Below are 9,322 nucleotides of genomic sequence, written 5' to 3'. Positions count from 1 at the left end.
AGGAGAGGGGCAGAGAGAGCGGGAGAAAGAGATTCCTAAGCAGGCTCCGTGCTGCCAGCGCGGTCATGGGGAGTGAACTCACGAAACCATGAGATCATAATCTGAGCCTAAACTGGGAGTCAATGGCTTAAGTGATTGAGCCACCCAGGTGCGCCTGAAGTATTTATTTTAATAGTGGTTAAAATTTATTGAAAACTTACTCTGTGCCACACCTAGTGCTCAGCATTTTATATATTATCCCATATATTTCCCCCTACCTCCTTATAAGACATAGGTACTATTATTATGCCCATTTTGCAGAGGAAGAGACAGGGGTTAAAATAATTTTCACATGGGCCAAGATTTATTTCTGTCTACTTCCCACTATCAGCTTTTAGGAAGAAATATGCAGTCCTAAAATTGGTAGAGAAGGTGATTTTCAACTGTGCAAATCCCACTGCAAATTTAGCAAATAAGAATATCGTGCACATTTCAATTTGAATTTCAAATGGAAACTATTTTGGTATAAGCATGCCTCTGCAATGTTTGGGACATACTTATATTAAAACTATTCATTGTTTGTTAATAAATGGTCAGTACCTAAATTCTACAAAGAACTTATCAAACTCAACACCCAAAAGACAAATAACCCGGTTAAGAAATGAGCAGAAGACTTGAATAAATAATTTTCCAAAGAAGACATCCAGATGGCTAACAGACAGGTGAAAAGATGCTCAACATCACTTATCATCAGGGAAATACAAATCAAAACCACACCGAGGTACCACTTCACACCTGTCAGAAAGGCTAAAATGAACAACTCAGGCAACAGCAGATGCTGGCGAGGATGTGGAGAAAAGGAACCCTCTTGCACTGCTGGTGGGAATGCAAACTGGTGCAGCCACTCTGGAAAACAGTGTGGAGGTTCCACAAAACAAAACAAAACAAAACAAAACAAAAACCTACCCTATGACCCAGCAATTGCACTACTAGGTGTTTCTGCAAAGGATACAAAAATGCTGATTCAAAGGGGCACATGCACCCGAATGTTTATAGCAGCGCTATCAATAACAGCTAAACTGTGAAAAGAGTCTCAATCTCTATCGACTGATGAATGGATAAAGCAGATGTGATATATATATATATATATATATTTGGATATAGGGAATATTATATATCAACCACCAAAAAGAATGAAATCTTGCCATTTTCAATCATGTGGATGGAGCTAGAGTATATTCTGCTAAGTGAAATAAGTCATTCAGAAAAAGCCAAATACCATATGATTTCACTCATATGTAGCATTCAAGAAACAAAACAGATGAACATATGGGAAAGAGGGATAAAAGAGAAGAGAGGGAAACAAACCACAAGAGTCTCTTAATGACAGAAAACAAACTGAGTGTTGATGGAGGGAGGTGGGTCAGAGATGGATTAGATGGGTGATGGGTATTAAGGAGGGCACATACAACACAGGTGTTGTATGTAAGTGAAGAACCACTGAATTCTACTCCTGAAACCAATATTGCACTGTATGTTAACTAACTACAGTTTAAATAAATAGATCACTCATTGTTAATTTAAAATTAAGCATCAAATAGGCACTCTGTATTTTTTTTTAAATAATTTTTTTAATGTTTTATTTATTTCTAGGAGAGAGAGAGACAGACAGCGTGAGCAGGGGAGGGCCAGAGAGAGAGGGAGTCACAGACTGAAACAGGCTCCAGGCTCTGAGCTGGCAGTCAGCACAGAGCCCGACGCGGGGCTCGAACCCACGAACCGCGAGATCATGACCTAAGCGAAAGTCGGACGCTTAACCGACTAAGCCACCCAGGCGCCCCTAGGCACTCTGTATTTTACCTGGAAACACTATTTATGAAGCTAGTGCAGGTTTCTAAAATTGGATCCCATTATGTCTTACCTAAGCAAGGCTTATCCAAACTCCTGCAGGTACAAAGCTCTTTCCATACTCTAATCTATAGCTTTGATTCTAGCCACCCTGAGGAGCATGTAGGGTGATTCATGTGTCCCCATTGGACCTCACCTCCAGTGCCCTGCAGACCCCTAGCTAACGAGACTTAGACCCCTCCTGTCTACAGGGGCAGAGATCTTGGCTTCTAGGTCTCTCTTCCCACAGTCCCGTGAATCTGCTGTGTTATCCACAGTCTGAGCTCCTGGCTCAGCTGTCCCTTCCTTCTGTCCTTTCAGACCTTTGTGCTTCCCTTGGCCTGAGACTGGCGGTGGGCCATGCTTGCCCCCAGTCTTTCCCAGGGCTTCCCATTTCAGCCTTAGGCTCCATAGGACACCATTCTCATCATTTCCTCAAAACTCTTAGGACAAAAATGTATCCTTTCCATGCTGCACATGAAATCTGAACACTGAAGAACTCATGGGACCCAGGTGAGGGGACCATGATAGGTTCAGTATGATCAAAGTAGGAGCATGGAACCCAGCGAGGACAAAAATGAAAAGGATTGAGAAGGTCTATCTTCAGCACCGGTGGAGGTTTGCAGCATTTACGATGTTGACGGACGAGAAAGACATCAATTACTGCCCTCCAGTTGGTCTCTCTCTGGATGTAAATGTCTTGAAAAGCTCTGGGATACTTTCTTGTTGTTGGCAGACCCAGAAGAATGGCCAGGCAAGCAAGGCACTTGGATACATTTAAGCAGACTTTCATGGGACACCTGGGTGGCTCAGTCAGTTAAGCGTCTGACTCTTGGTTTCCTCTCAGGTCATGATCTCTGAGTTCATGAGTTCAAACCCCAATATGGGCTCTGTGCTCACACTGCAGAGGCTGCTTTCCATTCTCCCTCTCTCTCCCTCTCCATCTGCTCATCTTGTCCTCTCTCTCAAAATAAATAAATAAACTTGAAAAAAAAAAAAAAGACTCTCACTCCCAGAGTTCCATTCCTCACTAAATGACCCTAAAATGGACAACTCCCTACAGACTGGGTCCTAGGCACCTCACATATCTCCCCTAAGCTTCAGCCTTGGTGATTGGACATTCCTGTACACCACCAATACGTTGACTTTCTAAGAACCCCTCCCCGCCCCTGAATCTTAACCACGTAAAATAAGCATGCATTGAAATCTACTTGATATCTAAAATGAGTCTTAGAACTCAAAGAAGAACAGTAGTTCATTTATCAATCAGTAAAATGCAGTTGCAAGAACTTACAGCTCCTGATTGTCAACACTTATCCTCTACCTGGCATTCCTTTTCTTTCTGGTTAAAAGGGTATCAGATATAATCAAATATAATAATAAATCACAGTGTACAGGAACAGACAGCTAGTCTCTAATGCCAGCTCTGTCAAACTCCGTGTGATTCTGCATGGATGGAATCATCTCTTTGAGATCATTTTTTTTCTTTTACTTGCCAGATGGTTAGATACCTACTGAAAACGTTGTGCTAAATACTTTTTAAAATAATGATTTATAATAGCCCGAGGGCTAGTGCATTTTTAAGAGATGCTGGTTCTCTTATCTTCTCTGTCTTGGCAATGACATCTTACATTCAGGTTAATTAACTGTATTTTCTTATTGGAAGGAGATGTAATACACAAAGTCCTTTCTCCTCAACCATCTGTATTTGTAAAGGAGAAAGAACACTTAACTTGAAGGCAGGAATCTTGGGTTTGAGTCTCAAGTTGACCAAACATTATCTTGGGTGAAATCATTTCACCATAGAGCTTCATTGTGTGTGCAAAAATGGGAGTGTTGGAGACCCTTTTCCTCACAAATATTTAATTAATTATCCTGTATTCAAAACTGCTGAAGAAACTTTTTCAGATGTCATTACAGTAACATTTTTAAAATAACTTTGGTCTCATCTATCACATGAATTTATGAGCATCTTTATTTTTTAATAATTTTTTAAAATATTTATTTATTTTTGAGAGAGTGAGATGGAACACAACCAGGAGAGAGGCAGAGAGAGAAAGAGTCTCAGAATCTGAAACAGACTTCAGGCTCTGCGAGCTGTCGGCACAGAGCCCAACATGGGGCTCGAACCCACAAACCATGAGATCATGACTTGAGCCAAAGTCAGAAGCTTAACCAACTGCCCCACCCAGGAGCCCCTGAACATCTTTATTTTTGAAATAGATTGTGTGCCACAACAATTTGTGATCATTAGCGAAAGAACCCAAGCACAGGACAATCAAGATCAACTTAGAGCAGCCAAGTCATCAAGGTGGATCTAAACTCTGAAAAATATTGAGACACCTGGGTGGCTCAGTTGTTCAATCATCCCACTTCGGTTCAGGTCATGATTTCATGGCTCATGAGTTTTACACCCTGGGTCTGGCCGTGTGCTTACAGCTCAGAGCCTGAAGCCTGTTTCAGATTCTGTGTCTCCCTCTCTCTCTGCCTCTCCTCTGTTTGTGCTCTCTCTCAATCAATCAATCAATCAATCAAATTAAAAATAAAAATAAATAAACTTTAAAAAATATAATAAATGGCTGTTTTTAACTCTTTTTAACTCTTTAAGACTAGGAAGGTTTGTTATACCACAGTAGCTTACTGATACATTGTCCTCTAAATCCTGACCCATCTCCTCCTGATTCTCAGATTTCTCTAATTCTCTTGGTCCAAAATCATTTCTTCTTCTTCTGGATACCTATGGGACACAAAATTTTCACCACAAATTGGCAATTAATGCTTGGAGTACGTGCATATATTTTTATAGCCCTACTCTGGTGGTAATTGCCTCCTTAAGAGAAGCTAATACCTCTTTAAACTCACAGTTCCTTATAGAAAGCAAAGCATACATAAAGATTTATTTGGTTAGTACACTTTTTTTTTGTTCAAACCCCATCTTATTTTTTTTTAGAAAAAGAAATGGCATTATATTTACTCTATAGCACTAGCTCTCAAGAATTCTGATTTAATTAATTTAGGGTGAGGCCCAGGGCATTGGTATCTCTTAAAAGTTTCTCAGGGGATTATAATGTATATCCAGGATTAAGAATTGCTGCTTTATGCTTGTCTCTGGATGGATTAAATCCTTAGGAGACTTTCTTTTAAAGGTGTTTATTCTGCCGTGTTCACTTCCTCCAGGTAGAAATCACTGACTGCCCCTTATAATCTGCTCAGGCTTTTGGCTTATTGATATCCACCTGCCCCAGCCATTCCCCCCTCTATTCCCATTCCCAAGCAAGGCTGGATGCACCCTTGGTTTTTTTTATACTTTAAATACGAACAAATCCTTTAAAACCAAATCAATTCAGCTGGGGGAAAAAATAGCACCAAGTGGAATGTTGGTATTTTTATAACTTCTTTGTGAACAATCCATTTTAAATGATTAATTCCATTACACTGCAATTTACATCTAGTGCCCGCTAATGAAATAAATTAGTTTCAGCATCAATTCAACCCACTTGCCTTTCTTGCATGCTCTCATTGGCTTCATCCTGAATGCTTTGCTACAACAATTTCTCTGCCATGCCGGCCATGGCATTGCTGGACTGTTATTATTGATTACCTAGAAGTCTAAGGCAAGAAGGAGGAAGAGGCAGAGAGCTGTTACTACGATCACTTGATGGTCAAGATGGGAAAAAATCATCAACAAGATATTTACTCTATTGTCTATTTATTTTCTAGAGGAAAGGGTGTATCTCTGACTCCACATGTGTTGAAAGGCCCTGACAGATAAGCAGGATGTAACACAGAGGACTTGATTTATATATTAAATAATACTATTACATACATTGCATTACATCTCGGTACTTAGAATGCTGTCTCATCCCTTATCTTGAATGTTTGTGGAAATCCTATGAAATCAGAAATATGAACATTTAGTCACATCTTATTAACAAAGAAACTATAACTTAGAGGGTTTCTGCAAATGACCTCAGACTCCTCAGTGGCAGAGTTGGGACCAGACATTTCCTTTTCCCAATTATCCCTCAAAGCCAAGAATCAAGGGGTGCCTGGGTGGCTCAGTCAGTTAAGCATCTGACTTCGGCTCAGGTCATAATCTCACGGTTCGTGGGTTCGAGCCCTGCATTGGGCTCTGTGCTGATAGCCAGCTCAGAGCCTAGAGCCTGTTTCAGATTCTGCACCTCCCTCTCTCTCAACCCTCTCTCTGACCCTCCCCTTCTCATGCTCTCTCTCTCTCTCAGAAATTTAAAAAAAAAAAAAAAACATTAAAAAAAGCCAAGAATCAAGAACCAAGAATGTCATGGTTGGAGAACCTGAAGCTATGTAAGTTGGAGAGCAGGCAGAGATGATTCCGTGTAGAAAAAGCCCATAATGTTGATGGTCTCAAAACCTGCAATGGCAAATGGGACTATAAACATTCCATGGAACTGGGCTCAGGATCAGAAATGCCAACATATTAGGAAGGGACACATTTGCCTGGCAATGTTATTGAATACATAGGCCATTTTCTCTCATGAAAACATCAGTTAAAACCAACTGCTCCAGATGCAGCACATCCTCTGAAGCCAATATGTCTTTAAAATTAGACAATGAGTTCCCTAGGAAAGTCTGAGAGACTGTGTCATGGCATGGACCCATGGTGTTGGTCAGGTGAGGAGCAGATTCAAAGAATCTAGGAGAGAACAGCCAGAGGGGCACCGACATAAGAAGCACGATGCAAAGAAAGCGATACACCAGCCAGCACCCCGGGGACTTCAAGGAGCAATTGGGACCCATGTGTTCTAATCCATTATTTTGCCAAAGATGGTATGTCAACAGCATGGAATAGAGTAAAGAATATCAACTTTGCAGCCAGAGATGCAAAAGCACTTTCATCATTGTATTAACTGAATGACATTGAAAAGTTTTATTTAACAAGTCTGAGCCCTTGTGTTATCATTTCAGAAAAATATATGACAAATGGTGAAATAACCTAATACACTAAAAAATTCCTCTAGAATATATGATACATAGTATGCAATATACAATATACTATATAATGAGTGTTCAAAAATAAAAATGTTTACCCTATTCCCTTCCTCCGCATCTCTTCCCCCTAAATAACGTATCACAATCCCCCAATCCTCTAAGTTTTAAAACATTTATCTTTGTGGAATGGTTAAAAGTTCAGAACACGAAGTCCTACATATGTGGACAAATCTAGTCTACTTACAACTATAATCTTGGGCAACAAATTTCATCACACCTTATTTCAGGAGTTTCTGAATTCCTTGTTTATAAACTAGCACCTACTTCTTAGGATGGCAGCAAAGAGTAAAGGAGGAAACAGGAAAAGTCTCAGCATGGGCTTTTGGCAAGTCCTCAGCGCGCTCTCCTGTCCCCCGCGTGATTATGTAGTATTTGCAGCATCTGTCCGCGGTCACTCCATCCCCCTCACAGACCTCTCCTTGGCAGAGTGCTAGTCACCACCTGTGGGCTCCCTGGGCTTGGCCTGGGCCCCTTTCCTCAGGCAGAGTGCCTTTGTCTCTGTCTGCTAGCATCTGTCATCTTCCAATCCCCGCACCCCAGAAGGACCCACTGGCCTCCTACTGACTGGAGCACAACCGTATTCTCCCCCTGAGCATCTTTACCCCAGGCAAGCCCAGCCAGGTGCTTTTAGGCTCTTGGGGTGTTCCCAGGTGATGGTCACCCTCATGGCAGTTCGCAAGATGAAGTTACGTACTTAACCTTTCACCGTTTCATGTAAAATGAACTGGTTCACTGAAGGTCTAAAAGTAGGAAGATGTTCATGTTTAAAGTGGAAATAATTTGATTTGAAACACAATGTCGCTATTTTTCTCCTTGCATACTCTCAACTGGAATATGGTGATCTGTATAGAATCAGCAGGTAAAACCTGTTCAGCATCTTATAATATATTAGATCTGTTGTAGTATTTATGAGATGCTTAAAACAAAGACACACATTTAGTGATCCAAGTTTCAAAGCTAAGCCAATTTTGAGGAGGCCGGCAAAAATCACAGATAACAGGTATCATTGCTAACACGTAAATAGTCAACCAACCCCTTGGTTACAATGTTAGTTTGTTTGGTTTTTTTTAATTGTCTCCTCCTTGCATTTTGGTCTGGTTTCAAGCATCCTTCAGCATATAAAATGTTTGTTCATGCTTAATACTCACTCACAATGTCCTAAAATCTCAAAAATTCCTATCTTGCATCAATTTAAAAAAGTACTTGATTTTGGAGCTTTTTCTTGGTTCCCGGCAGAACTGAGATGTAGTGATAGAATTAGAAGAGAGAGTGCAGGATTTGTGGCCTGATTCACATCTCTGCTGCTTTTCTTGTTAGCTCTTTGACCTTGGGTGCATCAGGGAAACCTCCACCCGCCCCTCTGGAGACATACATCCCTCAGAATGCTGGCTCTGAAGTTTGGCCAACAGAGCACATGGACCTAACCCTCACAGAGGGCACTTAGAAAACACAAGAGAGAAAAGACAATAATATATTTTTGTTTGGGGGCTGGGAGGGAGGGGGTGGAATTCTAAGTCCTCAGGTGGTTTTCTCAGTATTTAGCAATAGCCTCAAAGAAATGGTGATTTGCCACAAGTAATACTACATGAGTTCATTAGTTTTCTTTCCATTCGGTGGAACTGCAGTTCACACCGGTGTTTCATTAAAACCAAAACGTTCAGGATTGGTGGGCGTATGTGCTTTTGATAAATAAAGTTAATTTTGGCATTTGACAGCCGTCATGATGTTTAAATCTTGAAAGCCCTAAAGGGAGAATAATAAAAGGGGACTTTGGTGCTAATATAGAAACTACTGGCTCTTAGTTAAGGCTCGAACATTTAGAACTTGTGGGCACATAGTGCTACCTATGAATTTAAATTTTGTGTCTCAATTACTTCTCACTCTTCTTGTCCACAGAGGACAGAAGGTTTCCAGAAGCTACCTCTACCCACAATGACAGTACTACTGGATGCGATTTTCTCTTTTCTCTTTCGAGACTCTCAGTCAGATACACATTCTCGCACTGAAAATTTGCAACACTGTTGACTGTTCGTAGGCACAAATTGAGACAGATGGGGAAATCTGAGACCCAGGAAGTCTTTGAGAATTTCATGAGATCAGAGAATTATTTTATTTTAATTTTTTAATGTTTATTTATTTTTGAGAGAGGGAGAGACAAAGTGCAAGCCAGGGAAGGGCAGAGAGAGAGGGAGACACAGCATCTGAAGGAGGCTTCAGGCTCTGAGCTGTCAGCACAGAACCTGATACAGGGCTTAAGCTTGGAGCCTGATACAGGGCTTAAGCCTGTGAACTGTGAGATCATGAACTGACCCAAAGTCAGATGCTTAACCAACTGAGCATCCAGGGGTCCCAAGATCAGAGAATTAGTAAGTGACTGGTTTGGGGCTACAACTGGGTTTTGAATTGGCGAAAGGCAGTTCTAGTTAAC

The sequence above is a fragment of the Hyaena hyaena genome, unplaced genomic scaffold, assembly GCF_003009895.1.
Source record: "Hyaena hyaena isolate Hyena2069 unplaced genomic scaffold, ASM300989v1 scaffold_91, whole genome shotgun sequence".
Lineage (NCBI taxonomy): Eukaryota > Metazoa > Chordata > Mammalia > Carnivora > Hyaenidae > Hyaena > Hyaena hyaena.
The sequence above is the reverse complement of the archived record's forward strand: the minus strand, read 5'-3'. Positions refer to the sequence as shown.